Source organism: Hemitrygon akajei, chromosome 8 (assembly GCF_048418815.1).
Source record: "Hemitrygon akajei chromosome 8, sHemAka1.3, whole genome shotgun sequence".
NCBI classification, from domain to species: Eukaryota; Metazoa; Chordata; class Chondrichthyes; order Myliobatiformes; family Dasyatidae; genus Hemitrygon; species Hemitrygon akajei.
Genome location: NC_133131.1, coordinates 151,444,015 through 151,462,993, shown reverse-complemented (window position 1 = coordinate 151,462,993; position 18,979 = coordinate 151,444,015). Strand labels below are relative to the sequence as shown.

General features: G+C 43.0%; 1 long non-coding RNA gene across 1 annotated transcript in view; it reads left to right on the top strand.

Annotated features, from left to right (window-relative positions):
* The window catches only part of LOC140731479 (uncharacterized), a 43,026-nt gene that overhangs the window by 9,250 nt on the left and 14,797 nt on the right, over nucleotides 1–18,979 (top strand). Inside the window, exons 3-4 of the long non-coding RNA XR_012099851.1 lie at nucleotides 13,842–13,943; nucleotides 15,215–15,323. This is a non-coding gene — a long non-coding RNA (uncharacterized lncRNA). The remainder of the gene's footprint in view (nucleotides 1–13,841; nucleotides 13,944–15,214; nucleotides 15,324–18,979) is intronic.

The window sequence follows — 18,979 nt, the reverse complement described above, 5'->3', positions numbered from 1 at the left end:
AGGCTAGATCTGTGGCATTCCAGTCTGGCAACCCAGGTCTGTACCAGAAAACCAGGTATGATTTGCGGAGGGCTATTTCAAGGGTGACGGGACAGTTTCGAACGAGGTTGGAGATGACATCGGATGCACAGCAACTCTGGCAGGGACTGCAAGACATCACTTCCTATAAAGCTAAACCTAGTAGTATGAATGGCAGCGATGTTTCACTACTGGATGAACTCAATGCACGCTTTGAAAGGGAGAACACAACTACAGCTGTGAAGATCCCTGCTGCACCTGATGACACTGTGATCTCCATCTCAGAGGCCGATGTTAGACTGTCTTTAAAGAGAGTGGACGCTCACAAGGCAGAAGGTCCTGATGGAGTACCTGGTAAGGCTCTGAAAACCAGTGCCAACCAACTAGTGGGAGTATTCAAGGACATTTTCAACCTCTCATTGCTATGGGCAGAAGTTCCCACTTGCTTCAAAAAGGCAACAATTATACCAGTGCCAAAGAAGAATAATGTGGGCTGCCTTAACGACTATTGTCCGGTAGCACTCACATCAACAGTGATGAAATGCTTTGAGAGGTTGGTCATGACTAGACTGAACTCCTCCCTCAGCAAGGACCTGGACCCATTGTAATTTGCTTATCAACACAATAGGTCAACAGCAGATGCAATATCCATGGCTCTTCACATGGCTTTAGACCACTTAAACAACACAAACACCTACGTCAGGCTGCTGTTCATTGACTATAGCTCAGCATTTAATACCATCATTCCCACAATCCTGATTGAGAAATTGCAGAACCTGGGCCTCTATACCTCCCTCTGTAATTGGATCCTCGACTTCCTAACCAGAAGACCACAGTCTGTATGGATTGTTGATAACATATCCTCTTCGCTGACGATCAACACTGGCGGACCTCAGGGTTGTGTGCTTAGCCCACTGCTCTACTCTCTCTATACACATGACTGTGTGGCTAGCGTTAGCTCAAATACCATCTAAAAATTGGCTGACGATACAACCATTGTTGGTAGAATCCCAGGTGGTGACGAGAGGGTGTACAGGAGTGAGATATGCCAACTAGTGGAGTGGTGCTGCAGCAACAACCTGGCACTCAATGTCAGTAAGACGAAAGAGCTGATTGTGGACTTCAGGAAGGGTAAGACGAAGGAACACATACCAATCCTCATATAGGGATAAGAAGTGGAGAGAGTGAGCAGTTTCAAGTTCCTGGGTGTCAAGACCCCTGAGGATCTAACCTGGTCCCAACATATCGATGTAGCCATAAAGAAAGCAAGACAGCAGCTATACTTTATTAGGAGTTTGAAGAGATTTGGCATGTCAACAAATACACTCAAAAACTTCTATAGTTGTTCCATGGAGAGCATTCTGACAGGCTACATCACTGTCTGGTACGGAGGGGCTACTGCACAGAACCGAAAGAAGCTGCAGAAGGTTGTAAATCTAGTCATTTCCATCTTGGGCATTAGCCTACAAAGCACCCAGGACATCTTCAGGGAGTGGTGTCTCAGAAAGGCAGCGTCTATTATTAAAGACCAGGTAGGAGACACAGAAGCCTGAAGGCACACACTCAGCAATTCAGGAACAGCTTCTTCCCCTCTGCCATCCGATTCCTAAATGGACATTGAAGCTTTGGACACTACCTCACTTTTTTAATATACGGTATTTCTGTTTTTGCAATTTTTTAAATAATCTTTTCAATATATGTGATTGATTTACTTGTTTATTTATTATTATGTTTTATTTTATTTATTATTTTTTTCTCCCTCTGCTAGATTATGTATTGCATTAAAAGCTGCTGCTAAGTTAACAAATTTCACGTTACATGCCCATGATAAGAAACCTGATTCTGATTCTGAAACATCCACTCCCTTCAATGGTGGTTGTGCGTAATATCGTTTAGAGATGCATTGCAAGCAAATCGAGAAAGCACTGACCTTACTTGTTCCTGCTCTGGTCTCTATATTTCAGAAGGAGCATTAAAGCAAATCAAGAAAGCATTGACTTTACCTTTTCCTGCTCTGCTCTCTACATTTCAGAAGAAGCAATGTAGGGTGGCCATGAAAATCATTTGCTTCTTCACACATTTTACTGAGGATTGTAAGTCCCTTGAATTCTCCATTCCAGAGTAGGGCTTCCCAACCTGTTTTTATGCCATGGACCAACACCATTAATCAAGGGCTTCGTCAATCCCAGGTTGGGAACTCCTGTTCTAGAGCGTTGTGGAGGAAAAATCATTGGAGCTGGTGAAAGGAAGAGTTGATGCACTTGAAGAATCCGAGAATGTGTTAAGTTAGGCTAGTGTGCTGCCCATTGTGCTTCTGTCCATTCAAGGGTACTGTGGATAAGTTCTTCTTGATCTAAGATAAATGAAGGGAACAAAATCAATCTTCTTTGTCTCCATTGACATGATCCAGATGTTAGATTCATTAAATCATGAATTGCTGACATTCAACGTCCAGTCACTTTTCATCTGGTAAGATGGTGGCGCACTCAAACACACTGGGTGGCGCACTCTGGGTCCCATCAAAAGTGTATTTGTTCATTTTTGTAAGTCTTTCCTACAATTGCAAGTCACTGCTGGACTACCCCATCAGCGAGTTGATCCACATTGATGGAGCTGGACTTATTGCGTATGTTTGTTAGGTTGTTGCCTGGACTTGTTGAATACTGTTGTGCCGAGATGGTGTGCGTTCCAACAAACGGAGTGAGTGATTGTCTTGGACATCTTTATTCAGATTGCAAGACTCTGTTGGACATTGATAATGCAGAATACCTTAAGTCGAGTTCTCTGGGTCATGGGTGAGACCTGACGGCGGGGAAGCTGCATCGCCTGGGTTGTGGCGAGGACTAGGCCGAAGCTGCAGGGTTGCCTCTTGCAGCCGTCCAGGAGAGGCACGCTGAGGCAGGGTGGGAGAGAGCAGGGGCCTCTGTTGGGCACACTGGAACCCGTACTGGGTTAGGTGTTGGACCCTCCCATTGGTGTTTGTTCAGTGGAAGAACAAGCTGGATCAGGAACTTGGGCTGTATTTTTTTTTTGTGTGATTGCATGTTTTAGTGAAACCGTAACCATGTGCTACAGTATGTGCTGTTGATCATGTGTTTTGCACCCTGGCCCAGGAAGAATGCTTGGCTATATTCATATACGGTTGAATGATAATTGAACTTGTACATATTAGTAATCTGCAAAATTGTTCCAACCTGCAAAGACCCCAGCAGGCCTATATGAACTCCAGTGCCCTGAGTAGAAGATGCGAGAATGTTTCCTTCTATATCTGTACTGCAGCCAAACGAGTTTGCATGATGAAGGGTCTCGGCCCGAAACATTGGGATTCCTGATGAAGGGTCTCGGCCCGAAACGTTGGCTACTCTTTTCTCACGGATGCTGCCTGATCTGCTGAGTTCTTCCAGCGTTGTGTACGTAGTCTTTGATCCACAGCATCTGCAGTTGTATTTTTGAGTTTGCATGGTTTCCCCTACCATGGGTATCCAATATCAACATCATAATGATGCTTTTTTACAATGGAAAATTTTTAAATCTTTGTCATTTCTGGGTTAAAATAAAACATCATTAATGATATCCAGATGGCTGCCGTGTGATGGTTCACTCTGCTCAGAGGTATTAGATGTCTTCAATGCCTGTCCTTGCAAACCTGCCCCAGGTCTGCTGAACTTCTCTCTTGCCATCCATGTAGGTTGTCATTGGCATAACGATTATGACAAGGAGCTTTATTTGTAGCTTGTCCACCAAAACATCAAAACTTCAAGTTCAAGGTCAAGTTATTGTCGTCTGATTACACAACCAATTGAAACAATGTTACAAACAAGAGAAAATTTGCAGATGCTGGAAATCCTGATGAAGCATCTCGGCCCGAATTGTTGACTATTAACTCTTTTCCATAGATGCTGCCTGGCCTTCTAAGTCCCTCTAGTATTTTGTGTGTGTTGCTTTGAAACAATGTTACTCCAGACCATGGTACACCCACACAACATACATCACACACAACACCGAAACCAATATATTATAAATATGAATAAATATAATTCAAAATGCATTAGCAAAGCACAGCACAGGTAAACAGTAAACAACTCTCTGTCCTCGTGACGAGATCTCAGCGATGGCAAGGTATTCATTAGTCTCACAGCCTGAAGGAAGAAACTGTTACCCAGTCTGGCTGCCCTAGTCCTGATGTCCTGAGGCTTCTGTGCCTTCTTCCTTACGCTGATGGATCAAAGAGACTGGGATATGTGCTAGGGATCCTCAACGATGCTTTGGTCTTTTCATCTGCGACAGCCCTGGTAAATGTCATAAACTGGGGTGATGGGGCAACCCCAGTGATCCTTTTGGCCTCCTTTACTATCCTCTGAAGGGTCTTGTGCCCAGATGCCTCGCAGCTTCCGTACCGCACAATCATGCAGCCAGACAGGACATTCTCGATGCTGCTCCTGTAAAAATTCGTTAAAATGGGGTTGGGGAGTCTTGCATGCCTCAGTCTCCTCAGGAAGTGTAGGCCCTGCTGTGCCTTCTTGACTAGTGAGGAGGTTTTGTGGGTCCAGGTTATATAGTCCACTGTGTGCACACCAAAGAACTTTGTGCTCTTGCCTCTTTCCACAGCACAGCCATCGATGTGCAATGGAGAATGGTTGACTTGAGCCTTCCTGAAGTCCACAGTCTTCTCTTTTGTCTCGTCCACATTGAGACTCAGGTTGTTGTTCTCGCACCATTCGACAAACCTCTCTACCTCCTCTCACTATTGATTGTTGCTAATGAGACCAGTCAGTGTTGTACCATCAGCGAACTTGACGATGCAGTTTGGGCTGGATCTGGCAGTGCAGCCGCGAGTCAGCAACGTGAACAGCAGTGGACTGAGCACACAACCCTGGGGTGGGAGGGGAGTGGTGGGGTGGGGGGGGGGCACAAGTGCTCAGCTTGAGATGTTGCTGCCAAATCGGACAGATTGGTCTTTCCTGCAAAGATGTCCAAGTTCCAGTTACAGAGAGAGATGATGAGACCCAGCAAGGACAGTTTACCCACCAACCTCTGTGAGATGACCGTGCTAATCACCGAGCTGAAGTCGATGAACAACGTTGTTTTCTAGGTGGGGCAGGATGGAATGGAGGGCCAAGGCTATGGGATCTTCACTGGACCGGTTTGAGCAGTACACAAACTGGAAAGGGGCCAGTGAGGTTGGAAGGTGGGATTTCATACAATCCATTACCAGCAGACGCATAGATGCACACTGAAACGTACAGTAAAATGTGTCAATTTACATCCACGATCAACACAGACTGAAGATCGTGCTGCAGAAAATCCACGAGTATTGCTATGCTTCCAGTGCCAACGTAGCACAACCACAACTCACTAACCCAAACCCTAGCTGTACCTCTTTGGAATGTGGGAGGAAACCAGAGCACCCAGAGGAAACCCATGCAGTCATGGGGAGAGCGCACAAACTCCTCACAAACATGGCAAAGATTGGACCCTGATCAGTGATCGCCAATGTTATAAAGTGATGGTTCCAACCCTCTGCACCACAATTACCTTCCTGCCCCATTCCAAGTCTCAGAGATCCAATAGATTTATGCAAGCTGTTAGGCGCACAACAATTTCAGCAATATTTTGCTAAAAGATGAAGCAACAGTTCACTTAAGTTGCAAATGCTTTGTATTATGTGGTGGCATGAGGAATTGTCTTTCAGAACTATATTGCTGGGCTTGAGATGACTTATTTTAATTGCAACAGCGATATCCACTAGAATAATGCAAACTGTTCTGTGAGGCACTCAGCGTTATCAGCATTATCCATTAGTATGAATGCAGATGTCAGAGATCGCCAAAGATGTTGCTTGACCTAATGAATATTTCCAGCATTTTCTGTTTGATTTTATGCCTCTGTCTGAGATGTTTTGGTTCATTCTTCTTTTCCACTATCACCCCTCCTTCTATATAATTTCAGGAAATGCAAACCCTGCCCCTTTGCCTCCTTCCTTTTCTTCAAATACTTCCAACAGGCAAAACAATAATTTACCCTCCTTCCCTTTCTTCTGTTGTCCTCCATCCTATCCTATCAGCTTCCTTTTTCTTCATCCCTTTACCTCTTCCTCCTAACAACTCAAAGCTTCTTACTTGATTCCATCTTGTCACCTTTGTGTTCCACTTAGAACCCAGACCAATTACTCTTTCGTTCAACTCCAACACGCTGCCAACAAAGGTCAGCATTCATTCAAGGGTCTGCGGTGAGGCACAGTTCAGTCTTCCAGGCACAACACCAACTTCAGCAGCTCCACATACATATCAACTGAATTTATTTAGATTTCCTCATTTGCTGTATCCTCCTTAAGTAATTTCCAATACTGTTACTGCTTCCTCCGTTTACACATTTAATTTCTTTACCACCAACCTCTTTCACCTCACGCTACAACTGCTCTGTCATTTAATTTCTCATGCATTCCACCCCTTAAACAGACTTCCCTTCTCATTCTCTCCTCCTCCACCTCTTCTCTTCAGCTTCATAGATGTTCACCTTTAACTTTTCACCGTTCTCCTGAAAGATGATTGAGCTGAAATGGCCAATCACAGCTGCTGCCTGACCAGCCGAGTTTTCTGTTTTCATTTCTGATTTTCAGTATCTGCAAAATTTTCCTTTTGCTGTTGTTAATAAAACTAAAGAATAGCACAAAAAGTCAAGTAAATGAATGGAAAATAAACTTATGATAGCGACCGGTGGTGTGGTGGCATCCGCACTGGAATTCGTGGTGAATGGTCGCGGGTTCAGGTCCGGCCAGCTCCTTGAATGCTTTCTGTCTGTACCGGGTTGCATGTCGAGCTAGCAAATTGGCCTTATAAAAAACAGACAGATGCAAAAGAAATGACACGTTGCCACCCGATGCGCCACAAGGCAAAGAGAGCAACAAGAATAGAACTTCCTCGTGAAGTTAAATTGTGTTTTTGGAATCTATGAAGCATATCAAAACTGAGATGGAATATATTCTTATATAGATATATGCAGTTTCAATAGAGAAGTGGTCTATTATCACTAAGGACAAAGCAATTTGCTTGTCTGTAACTTTACCCTATATATCCATTCAATGCATTGTAGCTTCATTTTAGTCCATTTACAAACTACACTGCAGCGACTTCCCGTGCTCTTTTGCCAACACTTCACAATCCCATAACATCTACTATCAAGGCAGATAGCAGACTTATGGGAAGTATATTGCAATTCCTTTGCATTGATAGGCCAAGAACATGGAATTTTAGACTTAACAATATGTATTTGTAATATAATTGGAGTTGAGAGGGATAATAAATCATCCATGATCAAATGGTGGAGAAGAGTCGATGGCCTAATGCTGCTTCTGTGTGTTAAGGTCTTATGGTCTAAAACAACTGCAATGGTCAGAGAGTGTCTCACCACCACCTTCTCAAGGACAATCTCATGCAAGTATTAAACACCGGAGCATCAGCAAATGCTGAAAATCCACAGCAACACAAAATGTTGGAGGAATTCAGCGGGTTTGACATGCCAGGTACAAGTACTGAATGCTGACCAACTGTGTCCGCAAAACAGAGATAAGTAATATAATGATACTTTTCAAAGAGTTGCATACAACATGTTAAACAAGATCCTGATTACCTATTCTGAAAATAATTAACCGAACAACAACTAAATGGGGTATATAGATAGGGGAAAGGCAAGCAGGCTTTTCTCAATTAGGTTGGGTGACACTAAAACTAGAGGTCATGGATTAAGGGTGACAGATGAAATATTTAAGGGGAACATAAGGGGGAACTTCTTCACTCAAGGGGTGGAACGAGCTGCTAGCAGATGTGTTGGATGTAGGTTTGATGTCAACATTTAAGAGAAATCTGGACGGGTACATGGGTGGCAGGGATGTGGAGGGCTATGGTCCAGGAGCAGGTGGATGGGACTAGGCAGATTAATAATTCAGCACACACTAGATGGGCTAAATGGCCCATTTTTGAGCTGTAGTGTTAGCTTTCATTGAAAACATTTTTCGTTCATATTTTTGTCATAACTGTAACAAATATGTTTTTTTTTTCATTTGAAATGTCACATTGAAATACCCAAAAGCTCTTCAACACTACTTTTCCAAGAAAAGTGACGGTTACTTTTAACCTTGAAATCCCTTAACAATTCAGGACGTGAGTTCTAGACTTCTGTTCCAAGTTTTCTCCTCTCAAATGCATAAGTACACTCCAGACATATTTTAGTTGGTATTTTTGCAGACTGCTGGTAAGTGTGCAGACAAAGTGAGCTTGCTTGGCATATCCTTCTACCCATTTTGTCCAGGGTCGTGGAGTCAGACGTTAGGCTCCTCATTAAAATTCAGCAAGAATGCCAGTTAGAAGTGGCTGCCAGACTGTCTAACTATTGCCAAAGAAATGTGGTATAGAAAACACACATCTGATATTGTTCTGGTGCAGCATAAAATGAGTGGTTTCAAAACTCTACCTGTACCCTGCCCTAACATCCTACCCCTGCGTCTGCACTTTGCAATCCGAATGTTTGTGCCATCTTCACTGTAAATGAGATAAATTAGATCTGAAAGAAACATGAATGGAGTCCATTAGCTTCTGTATCTGGATTCCTATTCATGGCAATAGTGTACAAAGAATGCTAAGTCTGAAAGCTCATTTTGCTCTGAAGTTGTTAGTCTTTTGAATGAGACAGACTGAACACATTTCTTTGCAACTAAAAGAATCATTAGGAAGGAAAGGAAGAAATATGAAAGCGAGCTAGCAAACAATATCAAGGTGAACAGTAAAAGCTTTTTCAAGTACATAAAAAATAAAAGAGAGACGAGAGTGGACATAGGACAGCTAGAAAATGAGGCCGGAGAAATAATAACGGGTGACAAAAGGATGGCAGATGAACTAAGTGAGTGTTTTGCGTCAGTCTTCACTGTGGAAGACACCAGCAGTGTGCCGGATGTTGAAGGGTGTGAGGGAAAAGAAGTGAGTGCAGTTACTATTACAACAGAGAAGATGCTCAAAAAGCTGAAAGACCTAAAGGTGCATTAGTCACCCAGACCAGATGAACTGCACCCTAGAGTTCTGAAAGAGGTAGCGTTAGAGATTGTGGCGGCATAAGTAATGATCTTTCAAGAATCATTGGACTCTGGCATGGTTCCAGAGGACTGGAAAATTGCCAATGTTTCTCCACTCTTTAAGAAAGGAGGGATGTAGCAGAAAGGGAATTATAGACCAGTTAGCCTGACCTCAGTGGTTGGGAAGACGTTGGAGTTATTTGTTATGGATGAGGTTATGGCATACTTTGTGACACAGGACAAGGTAGGACAAAATCAGCATGGTTTTCTTTAGGGAAAATCTTGCCTGATGCGCCTGTTGGAAATCCTTGAGGAAATTACAAGTAGGATAGATAAAGGGATGTAGTAGATGTTGTATATTTGGACAGTCAGAAGGCCTTTGACAAGGTGCCATACATGAGGCTGTTTACTAGGTTAAGAGCCAATGGTATTACAGGAAAGTTACTAGCATGGTTAGAGCATTTGGCTAATTGGCAGGAGGCACCAAGTGGAAATAAAGGGATCCTTTTCTGGTTGGCTACCAGTGACTTCGAGGAAGGACATTCTTGCTATTGAGGGAGTGCAGCGTAGGTTCACAAGGTTAATTCCCGGAATGGCGGGACTGTCATATGTCGAAAGATTGGGGCGACTGGGCTTGTATACACTGGAATTTAGAAGGATGAGAGGGGATCTGATTGAAATATATAAGATTATTAAGGGATTGGACACACTGGAGGCAGGAGGCATGTTCCCGCTGATGGGTGAGTCCAGAACTAGAGGCCACAGTTTAAGAATAAGGGGTAGGCCATTTAGAACCGAGATGCGGAAAAACTTTTTCACCCAGAGAGTGGTGGATATGTGGAATGCTCTGCCCCAGAAGGCAGTGGAGGCCAAGTCTCTGGATGCATTCAGGAGAGAGTTAGATAGAGCTCTTATAGATAGCGGGGTCAAGGGATATGGGGATAGGGCAGGAACGGGGTACTGATTGTGTATGATCAGCCATGATCACAGTGAATGGCGGTGCTGGCTAGAAGGGCCGAATGGCCTACTCCTGCACCTACTGTCTATTGTCTATTGACTAGTGATGTTCCATAGGGGTCAATGTTGGGACAGCTTCTTTTTATGCTGTATTTAGATGATGGAATAGATGGCTTTGTTGCCAAGTTTGCAGATGATGATAAGGTAGTATTGAGGAAGCAGGAAGGCTGCAAAAGGTTCTAGATTAGGAGAATGGGCAAGAAAGTGGCAAACGAAATATAATATTGGAAAATGCATGGTCATGCACTTTGGTAGAAGAAATAAATGTGCAGTCTATTTTCTAAATGGGAAAAAATCCAAAACTCTGGGATGCAAAGGGACTTGGGAATCCTTGTGCAGAACACCCTAAGTGCAAGTTGGGTCGTTGCTGAGGAAGGCAAATGCAAAGTTAGCATTCATTTAAAAAGGTCCAGATTATAAGAACAGGGATATGATGCTGAGGCTTTATTAGGCACTGGTGAGGCCTCACCTTAAGTATTGTGAACAGTTTTGGGCTCCTTATCCAAAATAAGATGTGTTGGCATTGCGGAGGGTTCAGAGGAGGTTCACCAGGATGATTCTGGAAATGAAAGCGTTATCATATGAGGAACATTTAATAACTCTGTGCCTGTACTCGCTGGAATTTAGAAGGATGGGGGTGGGGGGAGAATCTCATTGAAACGTTTCAAATGTTAAAAGGCCTAGACAGAGTAGAAGTGGAAAGGACGATTTCCATGGTGGGGGAATCAAGGACAAGAGGGCACAGGCTCAGAACACAGGAGTGTCCATTTAAAACTGAGATGAAGAGAAATTTCTTTAGCTTGGTGAATTTGTGGAATTTGTTACCACAGGCAGATGTGGAGGCCAGTTTGTTGGGTGTATTTAAGGTGGAGATTGATATGTTCTTGATTAGCCACGGTATTCTAAGGTTGCGGGGAGAAGGCTGGGGAGTGCGGCTGAGGAGGGGAATAAAGGATCAGCCATGATTGAATGGTGAAGTAGATTTGATGGACCAAATGGCCTAGTTCTGTTCCTATGCCTACGTCATTGATGAAAAAGGACACAGATCAATTTCAGTTAGATTGGAGCTACCTTCCAGCAATAACTGGTGAATAGAGCCATGAGGTAATGCTAAAGCTCTATAAAACCCTGGTTAGACCGCACTTAGAGTATTGTGTTTAGTTCTGATAGGAAGGAGGTGGAAGTTTTAAACCAGAAGGGATAACATCACTCACTCAACACTGAACTAATTCCACAACCCAGGGGCTCGCTTTCAAGAACTCTACAACTCAGGTTCTCAATGGATTACTTACTTATTTTGTATTATTATTATTTTGTTTTCCATTCTCTTTTTTGTGTTTGTACAATTTGTCATCTTTTGCACATTGGTTGTTTGTCCATCTTTGTTGTAAACAGTCTTTCATTGATTTTATTGCGTTTCTTTCTGATTACCCTGAGTACCCACAAGATTAATGTCACGGTAGTATATGGTGACATATATGTACTTTGATAATAAATTTACTTTGATCCAGTGACAATGAAGGTTTGCCGATATATATTTGTTGGAACTGTATTTATCCAGGCAAGTGAGAAATAATCCATTACTCTCCTGAACTAGGCTTGATATATGGTGGGAAGATTGTAGGGTCTTTACGGGGTTCTAGCCCCATCCCTGCTTTGGTAGCCAGAGGATTCGTGCAGAAGCCAAGGTGAATTTCTGGTCAATGATGACTACAAAGTTGTTGATGGTGGGGAGCTTTGCAATGGTTATGCTATTGAATGTCAAGACTTGGTGTCTGGGCTTTCCTTCGTTGCTATTACCTGACTCTTTTTTAAATTAGACTTTTTTTTCTGCAAATTCTAAACACAAGCTGGCATATTGGCTAGGTTTTTCTGCGTATAGGCTTAATTCTCAGAAGAGTTATTCAGCAAGTTGAATAACACAATAATCAGTGAAGCTCCCATTCTGGCCTTATGATGGAAGAAAGTCGTTGCCCTGTGCAATTCCTGTGGTAATGTCATGGGGATGGAATGATTGACTGTGGTAATGCTATGGGGCTGGAACAATCACAATCACTTTCCCTTGTGCCAGGTAGGATGTCAATTCTGATTGACTTCAGTTTGCCAGGTCTGCTTGATGCCTTCATCATCATATGCTTCCTTGATGTCACTCTCAGGTCATCCATGGAATTAGGGTCTTTGGTCCATATTCAGATCAAGATCGCAATGAGGTTTGGAACCAAATGGCATTTTGACGAATGTGTACTTATTGATAGCACAGTGAAATCCGTCATGCATTACTCTCTTGATGTCTGAAAACACATTGATTAGACTGGATTTATCCTGTTTTTTTTTGGTAGTGGTGACGTGGTAACATAGTGGTTAACTATTAACACTATTGCAGTGCAAACAATCAGAGTTCAATTCCTGCTGCTCCTTGTAAGGAGTTTGTTATGTTCTCCTCATGACTATATGGGTCCTCTGGTTTCCAAAGATGTACAGGTTAGTAGATTAATTGGCCACATGAGTAAAATTGGGTGGCCTAGTCTCATTGAGCCAGAAGGGCTTGTTGCTATGATGTATTTCTAAATAAAATTAAAAATAATAAACAAATAAGGACAAATCTGACACTTTTCCATGTTGTTAAGTAGACACCAGCTTTCTCACAATGCTGTAACAACTTGGTTAGAGACATGGTTAGTTCTGGTGTGCAGGTCTTAAAGTGCTACAGCCTAGAAGTTTTCTGGCCCCATGGCATTTGCTGTATCCAGTTCGCTCAGTTCTTTCTTGATATCACAGGAATGAATCTAACTGCCTGAGGATTCCCTTCTGTGACATTGTGATTTTTGGAAGAAAACAAGATGTTTCATCTATTTGCTTCTGGCTGAACATCGTTACTAAAGCTTTTGCACACAGCTAGTGAGCCTCACCCCCTCGTCCTCTAGTTGGCTGTTTATTTATCCACTATCATTCTCAACAAGCTGTGACAAGACCAGGTCTTTATTTTAACAGAGATACAAGAGACTGCAGATGCTGGAAATGTGGAGTGACATACAAAATCCTGGAGGAAATTAACGGGTCAGGCAGCACCTAGGAAGGGAAATGGTCAGTTAACATTTTTGGTGGAATCCTGATGAAGGGTCTTGAGCCGAAGCGTTTTTGTTTCTGATTCAGAATTTGTGGGTGTAAGAGTGATTTGAACACAGAAATCCCCACTGGTATTGCAGTCCAACATTGGAGATGTTAAAGTGAGGTCTCATCTGTCTTGTTAGCTGAATGTAAAGAAATCTGTAAGACTTACTTAGAAGAAGTGCTAGAGACATTGTTCCTTGGCTAATAATTTTCTCTCTATCATCATCACAATTGTTTGTGAAAAGTTTGTGTAGATTGAATGTTGTTTTCTTTAGAATACAACAGCAATCACACTTCAAATGTCCTTCAGTGGCCGTGAAGCACATTGGGATAGCTGAAAGTGATGAAAGGCCCTATGTATGCACTGTTACTGTGTCAGAGGCAAGCTGCAGTCTGAATGGTATTCATCACTAGAAGGTTAACTGAGGACTTTGTCAGCTGAATGAATTAAACCCTGACCTTGTCAGTGTATTCACTGCGAATGCCAGAACTACAATGTATCTTTGTTTATTGCTTTGTGTTTTTGTACAACTATCCAGAGCACAGGCCATTGGTTGTTTTAAAGCTAATTTAAGTGAATAGCAATGTAAAAGCTTCAGGGCAAAATTAAACTGCTCAATTAACTCAACAGGTCAAGCAGCATCTGTGGAGACAAAGGAAAGGTCGATATTTTGGGTCGAGACTCTGCATCGGGACTGTATCATAGTGAGAAGGAGGGGTCGGAAAGAGGCTGGTAAGTAATAGGTGGAACCTCTACTAGCCTCTGCATGGGGCATTTTGCCATTTACTCCACTTCCTATGGGATCCTACCAGCACTCGCATCCTCCCCTTCCTGCTTACCGCAAGAACCATCCACGAATCCTTAGTTCATTCTTCCCTTCTCAGCCACCCTTCCCTGTACAGACACAGCATCTCAAATTCTGCTTGTGTAGCCTACCACCCAATGGTACCAAATGCACGTTGAATTTTCCATTTTCTGGGAATCCTGGGTTCCCCTTCCCACTGCTACTGTAGGTTTTGCAAATAAAACAAAGTGAGGCGATTTGTGTTTAATGAAACCCATAACACATTTTATTGAACTCCTAAATCTAAACACAAAAGCAGTCTTAAAAATCCTTACAAAACAATGTCATCACATCAGACCAGTCTCTTAGAGCAAAACCCCAACTCAATGTTGGTGGTTGTGAACTAAGTACATTTCTCCCAATTACATTACCCTACACCATTAGCTCACATATTCCTGCTCTCCTTCTTCACCTTTTCCACTCATCCCTCTCACCAACAAGATGCCTGCCCCTTGGTTCCCTCTGCACTCTCAGCCCTGAAACACAGGTGCTGCCTGACTCGCTGAGACCTTCTAGCAGTTTGTTCTCTTTTGCTCTAGATTCCAGCATCTGCAACCTCTTGAGTCCATTGGCACTTTTAACCCCATAAGACATAGGAGCAGAATTAGGCCATTCAGCCCATCGAGTCTGCTGCGCCATTTGATCGTGGCTGATCCATTTCCCTCTCAACCCCATTCACATATCTCCTCCTTGTAAGCTTTCACATGCCTTGGTATGTGCTGGCAATTACAGAACACAGGTGTAGGGGAAAGACAGACACCCATTTAGAGGACTTCTGAAAATCCAAGAGCATCCAGTGATTCTCCTTTGTCTATCCTGCTTGTTATTTCCTCAAAAGTATTCCAACAGATTTGTTAGGCAAGATTTTCCCTTAAAGAAACCATGCTGACTATGCCCTGTTTTATCGAGAGCTTCCAAATACCCCAAGACCTCATTCTTCACAATTAAATCCAACATCTTCCCAACCAATGAGGTCAGGCACTGGCCTATTATTTCCTTTCTTCTGCCTTGCCCCCTTCTTAAAGAGTGGGAGAATGATAAAGTGTGATATGTAATTTTCCAGTCCTTCAGAACCATACCAGAATATAATGATTCTTGAAAAATCATTACTAAAACCTCCATATTCCATCTTTTCCCTCCTCTGGGCTCCACTACCCAGGATTCCCACATCTCACACAAAGAACACGACGCAGCCACTGGAGCCATTCTCATTGCACTGACTATGCGCCTACAGACAAAGAGTGAAGAAAGAAGAAGAAACTATCCAGGTAAGTACCTCACTGAAGCCTGACGAGCCAAAGCCTCCCCACTGCCCCACTGGTCCCTACCTTATTTTTATTTGCCCTTGCTAATGAACTGTGAATCGATTGGGCCACCGGAAAACACCGAAAGCCTGCGAATGCTTCCTTTTTTAAATCGCATTTGCAGACCTGCGAGTTGCCTCTCTCTCGTTCACGATTCAGTTGGGCTGCCAGAGGAATGCCAACAGCCCGCGAACACTCCTCCTTAAATCTCAGTCATGGACCCGTGAGTTGCCTCCGCCCACTCCCGATTCAATTGGGCCTCCAGAAAAATGTAGAAAGCCTGTGGGCGCTCCTTTTCAAATCTCTCTCACGGACCTGTGAGTTGCCTCCTCTCTCACTTTTCATTTCATTTGGCCACCAGTAAAACCCAGATTGTTGTCGGAAACTGGCGGAGTAGACAGACCATTACAGCAGTAAAGGATTAATCACTGAGGCTCTCAGCTCTTCTGGCACTTTCTGATTTTAGTTTGCACTTTTCAACATATGGGATAGACAATTGCTGGAAACCACTGCTGACTTGACCTTATTGACATTGTGGAGAACCAACTATTATTTTAACTGGAGGCCTGCCCACAGATATTGTGAGTTTGCTGCAAGCCAACCAGAAATGCCAGAGATGTCAGAACCAGAAGAGACCTGAAAAGCTAATATTTTGTGCATCTGGGGGGAGCAGGAGGATCATCCAGGTTCCAAAGGGAAGTTTGGCTTCAACCCACTGAGCAGTATTCATTTCTCACTAAATTCAAATAAGAGCCAATCACAGTATATTGCAGATAAAGCCTGCACACAAATCCTTCCAGCTTCAAGTTGCCATGGCTAGGAGCATTCTCCTGTCTCCTCCGCACCTATTTACCTTTGAATGAGGATAAGACGTCATATGAGTACTATTGAAAAACACGAATTCTAATTAGAGGTGACATGATCACTGTAGCGTGATGCTAAAATTTATTTAATCTTCAGTCCTTTCAGATGCTTTATTTTGTTGAAATTAGTCATTAACGTAGATGTGGATTGTGACTTGTTAGTTTCTATTTGCTTGCTTCTGAGGATTGCTGACATAGAACTGTTTCTAGTCTTTCCCCCAGGACAGGTTAGTCCAAAACTAGACAAGCTAGGTTTAAAGTGAGAGGGATTTGACTGGCAAGTTTCTCACCCGGAAGGTGGTGAAGGACCTTCCGAGGTACAAAGATTCCTCGGAAGTCAAGAATCATTTTATTAAGTGTTACAAGAGCAAGGAAGAATAAGTATTGCAAGAGAAAATGAAAAGAGAGGAGACTGAAGGTAGTGTGGTCTTCTCGTACAGGACAACTGATTCTAGAAATTTCTTTGATAACAGTCAACCAATAAAATTGTTAGATTCAAGTAATGTGACACCTGCCACTGAAATCAAGAAGTTTCCAGAAAAATAGAGGCAACTGTAACCGTTGAAGATCTCACTGAACAATTGCATGTATCCTCCAAGTGGATCACAAACTTGTTGTAGGATTTGAAGACATGCATGCCTCAGTGACCTGGAGAGCTACGTTGGCTGGAGTCAGGGCCTTGTGCTTTGGCTCTTGGTAGGGTCACCCAGGTCAAAGGGTAAAGGACAGGCTAAGAGTGGTCCACCAGTCCTCCAGGTCGGGGTTTCAGCTCAAGGCTAACAATTCTGACTGATCAAAAAAAATTAGCTATGGAAACGGCAATGACGAATCCTTCTATATCTGTGTGCGACGGTATGGACAGACAGACATAGAGGACTTTCACTGCTGCCCTAACTGCCAGCAGGCTAGAAGAAGAATTACATGTGTAATGGTGATGATATATTAAAAAAAATACCAAGAATAAGAAAATTAAACGACAAGAAAAATAACTATTCTACACCACAATCCAACAGTGGTGAGCATATGGAATGAGCTCCCAGAGGAACTGATAGAGGCAAGTACAATGATTTAAAATGCACAACATGGATAGAAAGAGTTTGAAGGAATGTTAGCCAAATGCAAGCAAATAGGACTAGCTCAGTTCACCACCTTTATAGTGTGGGAGAGTTGGGCTGAAGGGCCAGGTTCCATGCTGTATAGCTCTATGACTCTATAAGACCGAGCTCTTAACAACAGGAGGTAGCTCCCAAAGCAGGTCAGTATAAGTTGCCCAGTTTTCACACGCCCACTGTTTAGAATGCATGTAGCCTGCCAACTGTATGCCAGCTACCACTAATAATACTGCAGAATGTAGATCCGTTGTGAGCTGCCCATGCTAGGTTTATTTTCTCCAGTGGGCTAATCTGATTACAAGATCTGCCCCCTGCTTAGCCAGCTGTCAAAGCAGTTGAAAACTCTAGATGTTTCACACATTTAACAACTCTTCATACGTCTAGCTGCAAAACGCCATCTTTGAGCTGACACATTCATTTCTGAAGCACAGGCATTACAGGTGATACCACTTACCTGATGTCCAAGGTTGCACGTGAGAACCAGTAGCTGTGATTGAGAAATTGAGTGATAGTGTTTTTTGCACTGTCTCCTCACTGTTTCTCCACAACCAGGCAAGGCTGTAGTTTTTGGAGTGTCTGAAAGTGAATAGAGGCAAGATAATGAAAGGACAGAAGAAAGTAGGAAGTGCTTATGTTATACCCTCGCCCATTACACAATAATCGGAGATTTGGAGATGAGAAAATAGTGAAATGATAGAAGGAGGGATTCTGAGTGACTGTATAGTCATCTTCAATGGATTTAGTCTCATCAGTAATCAAGGCTTCAGCCTTGAACAATCTTCATTATTGTGAATGTCATCTCTTCAGCAGTAGTCAGATCATGCTCTGTGCCATCCTTTCCTGCAAGGTAGTTCAAAGGATATCAAGCAAAGTGCTTTGGTAATGTTATTGTCATGATTGAATAATGTGCATTCTTTGTGTGTTTTGGCATAAGGCCTGCCATGAGCAGGATGAAGTGAATGGATGAATGTTAGGTATGAGTTCTTACAAAGGTCTCCAGAAAGTGGAGGATAAAACTGTTCCCACCATCCAGGCCATGCTCTTTTCTCACTGCTGCAATTGGGAAGGAGGTACAGGAGCCTTAGGTCCCACAGCACCAGGTTCAAGAACAGTTATTACCCTTCAACCATCAGGCTCCTGAACCAGCATGGATAACTAACCTTAACTCTGAACTTGTTCCACAACCAATGGACTCTCTTTCAAGGACTCTATGATGCACCATCAATAACTCTCGGAGACGGGAGGCGAACGATAGGCTTTTATTAGCAGCAAAAGGGACCACGACATCTTGGAGACTGAGGGATGAGCAGTGCTTCCAATCGCCTTTATACAGGGGTCTGTGGGAGGAGCCACAGGAGCAGTCAGCAGAGGGGCGTGTCCAGACAGGTATACATAGTTTACCGCACTCTAAAATTAATGTTCTCAGTATTATCTGTCTATCTATCTATAATTACTTTTTCTCAGCTCAAGCTGGTAAAACCTGAGGTTTGGGCACACTCATTTCTCAATTGCTAGGAGCTTTCAGAGTATTCTAGTGGTGCTTAGTATTGTGGCTGTCTGGAGTATATAAATATTGCTGTGTCAGCCTAATTGTTTAATGTTATTGTGTAGTGCCTTTGGGATGATACCAGTTGTAGATATAGGT